The following is a 3,910-nucleotide window of genomic DNA, read 5'->3' on the forward strand; positions in this document are numbered from 1 at the left end:
TTTTTTTTTTTTTTTTTTTTTTTTTTTGAAGATTATAACGAAACAAAATGTTCAGTGTTGCGTTGTTGGATCAATTCTTAAATAAAAAACTAAAAGGCTGGCAAGTAATCAAGGGAGGCAGGAACAGTTAGTACTCTTTCTAAAGTTGAGTTGTATTTTATAGAAACTATGAGCTGCACATTTCAGTGCCTTGCGAACAGTTATTTATTAAGACGCTTTCAGGGACATGTGATCACATATTGTTACTACAGATGTGCAGTTTGTGTATGAGAAAATTATTTTAATGTTCATCAGTCGATGTTTTTAAACCCATCATGGCAAAATAACTTTTTTTTTAATCTTTATGAAGATAATGTAGTTTCTACAGCTTTAAGTTGTACGTCATCCGAGTCCTACCATTTAGCCTTGGTGTAAAATTAGCGCACATGCAGATCGATTAAGGTAAAGGAGATGTAACAATTGGCCAAACTAAACTGTAGTTTAACATTAAAGGAGTCACTTTGTCCTGTGAAGGATATTTGAGTATTTCTTTTTTTTTTTTTTTTTTTTTTTTTTAAGTACACTGCTGTGAAAATCTGGAGTCATCCCTTTTTTTGTATATTTTGTCTTCAAAAATCCTGACTACGGATGCCAAAAAGGCTGTCTCATTGTGTATTCCCTGAATTCCCTAGATTCTCACCTTAGCTATGAATTTCCAAAAGGCTTCAGTATGTTCCAAAGCAGTCAGATTTGGAAAAGCTTTTCTGCATTTTGCTCAGCCTTTCCGTAAACTGCTGGAAGTTTTGCTCTCTCACAGTCTGAATGGATAAAATCTTTGTGCTTCCTCTGACTTTATTTTTAAACATTTCACCGATACTGAAAATGGCTTCGAGTTTCCTTTTCTGAATAATCTGTACCAAATGTTTTTTTTTTTTTTTTTTTTGTTCTTTTTACAGCAGCAGGGTAGCGTGTATGTCTGGTGCATTCACTGTTGGGCATAAGATCTGATTTTTGAGTTTATTACTGACAGGTCAGTGATCAGGAAAATATGACAATTGTCTATTTTCAAACACTAGATGATTTCTTGGTGCATTTTTAGGCATTCTTGTTTTAACTGTTATTCTCAAAGATGCAAGTTGTTAAAAAAAAGACAACGAAAAGCAACATCAAAATGGCTCCTCTGATTACTTTACTTGACAGATCTGTACAGGTATTTAATGCAGATGAACAGTAAAAAGAAAGGAAAGTTTGGCTTTCATTAAATTTACTTTGCAGCTCCTCATTTAGACCAAACACGCTGTGGAAATGAAGTGAAAGCATATCTGGTTAGAAATCACACAACAGGAACAGACATTACTGGACAGGGTGTAAAGAAGCAGAGTGCTTGAAACATAATGTTAGATAAGAAAATGCCTAATGTAGTTTTTTTAAACTCAAAGTAATAACAGTAGTCTAAAGTAAAAAAAGTGCATGCATATTTTAAGTTTTGATGAATTTATAGAAGGCTAAATGTTTAGAAAATATGTTTTCATTGTACTGGAACAGTTCAAAATACACATTGCAGTCATAAACGTCAAATGTCACAAGAGGAGGAACACGTTTATACCTGACTGCAAAATTGTTGACTAGCACATAGTTTGGATTGACTCACTGTGGAGGGTTTGTGAGATGCCAGCAAGATAAACTTTCAGCAGCACAGCTGGTAGTTTCAGCTGGACGCAAAAACAGACTGGATGCTACGAAGGCAATCGAAAACAAAAGCACAGCATCTTATTCTGTATAACATATAACTGATTCAGTTTTGTCATCCAAATGAACAAACATAAGCAGGGAAGCAGCAGTGGCGTAATTGTTTTATTCCAACTGACACACGGGACTAGCAGGTTTTATAACTGGCATTCGCTTCAACTCCATATTCTGTATTTCCTCACTCAGTTCAGTGTTTTTCTCTTCAGCTGCTGGCTATTCTGTTCCTCCATCATAACCAGATGCATATAAACTCCCGTACGTCATCAAAAGTTTATTCTACTGTCCATTAAGAACACTAAAAAATTTGTTGTTGTTGCTTATAAAGGCAGGTGTTTGTGTTTTTTCCATTATTACTAAAACTAGTGGCATGAAAACTTGGATCAGAAAAATTTATTCTGACAAAGTATTTGGAAATACAGTATTTTGAGCTCGAAGAGTCGAATTTCCTCAAATAAGTACATTTTCTACCAAGGATTGCACATATTTAAAATGTCTGTTCAGTATGATAAAGTTAGAGGTGGCGCAAGGCTTTTGCACAATACAGTATGAATAAACACATATGTGAAAAAGATAGTAGCAAATTCTGTCTTAAACATACATCGCATTATTAAAGAAAATGCAAAACTGAGCCAGACTTTAAAGTCAAGTAAAATGTTTGCGTACTAAACCTCATCTTGTGATCTGTACATCTCTTTTTTGCAATTACTAGAGTGAGTATATTCAGTTTTAACAAAGCTTAGAATTTCTAAGGCAAATGTATTTACATGACAAAATGTCACTGTAAAGGATTTACAGCAATTAGATGTGTCAGGAGAAAAAGATTGGGCTGTTGCCCATTCAAAAGTCGTCTTTATACGTAGATGAAAGTACATTTTGCATTATAATTGAAAATAAAAGTCCAAGTTGGTTGAGATCCAATGTAAAGTTGACATAACAGTGAAGATTTAGGAAGCCATGTTATTTACTTGTGCTGCTTCAGTGTTTCTTTGAATCCAAAGTCGGCAAGCTAACGATCCACCAGGAAACGTTAGAAATGTTAATGGTTCCCTCTGCAAGAAGCTTTACGGAGATGTCCATTTCATTTTCCAGCAGCAGACCTTGGTACCTGCCCAAACTGCCAAAAGTACCTTCATCTGTTTTGATGACCACAATATGGCCGACACTGGCCTGCAATAATAAACCCCATAGACAATCTATGTATTGTCAAAAGGGAAGATAAGACCCATTAGAGCCAATAATGCAGATGAGCTGAAGGAAATTTACTCAACCTGGTCTTCAGGATCACATCCATGCCATGTTGAACTGATGCAGAGGCTCTGATCAGCATGGAGTGCATACACTGCAGTATTTGGACGTACTTTTGAAAAGCCCAGATTTCTGAAATACATTTTTAATGGCGAGCTCCATTTTGAAACAAAACTCTTGAGAAACTGGATTTTGAGTTTTCATCAGCTTCAAGCAAAACTCAACAGAAGGCTCACATGATAGATCTGTGTGTAATAGCATACCACAAGTTGCACTTCTAGAAACAAATTACTGAATTCTATTTTTGATATAATTTATTGGGATGCACCTATAATTGAGGGAAGTGAACGTACCCAGACTGGACAAGTTAGCAATTATGAGAAATAATAGAAATTATTTAGAAGTGGTAACTTCACCAAGTGTTTTTTTTTTCCCCATCTTTGGCTCTGCGTGTGAAGACATTCAGGAAAAGCTGAAAGTGTTATTGTGATAGTTAAGAAAATTTAGCCATGCTTGGCTTTAAGAAACTCAACCTTTTTTTTTTTTTGCTACAAATAGAGGTTCTCCAAGCTTCAAATATTAGATGCACTTTGCTTTTTTGCTTTTTTTTTTTTTTTACAAAACGATCAAATTAACCAGCAACTTCAAGTTGAAAGCCTTTGATTTTCTTGCACTTCATATTTCTTACTTTTAGCCCATATGTACTGTAGCCTGTGCCATCTCACCTCAAACAAAAATAGTATTAAAACCAAGGCTTCTGTTGTATCTGTCCCCACAACAATTATATGTACCAACTACAACAATAAAAAGGCTCACTGAAACACCTTTGGGACTATTTTTTTTAATCATCCTTCAGTTGTACTGGATTTAAGCAGAAAAAAAATTCACATGTGACACTTCTAATGAAAATGCAAGAAAAACTTAATCTTCTTTATTC

The 3,910-nt window shown here is 34.8% G+C and overlaps 1 long non-coding RNA gene across 1 annotated transcript in view; it reads right to left on the reverse strand.

Moving 5' to 3' along the window:
- The window catches only part of LOC106962182 (uncharacterized), a 4,615-nt gene extending 3,479 nt beyond the window's left edge, over positions 1–1,136 (reverse strand). Inside the window, exon 1 of the long non-coding RNA XR_001427921.1 lies at positions 680–1,136. This is a non-coding gene — a long non-coding RNA (uncharacterized LOC106962182). The remainder of the gene's footprint in view (positions 1–679) is intronic.
- Between the last annotated feature and the right edge of the window lie 2,774 nt (positions 1,137–3,910).

This window comes from Poecilia latipinna, unplaced genomic scaffold (genome assembly GCF_001443285.1).
Source record: "Poecilia latipinna isolate Pla-1442-1.1 unplaced genomic scaffold, P_latipinna-1.0 Scaffold1382, whole genome shotgun sequence".
In the NCBI taxonomy this organism is placed as follows: Eukaryota; Metazoa; Chordata; class Actinopteri; order Cyprinodontiformes; family Poeciliidae; genus Poecilia; species Poecilia latipinna.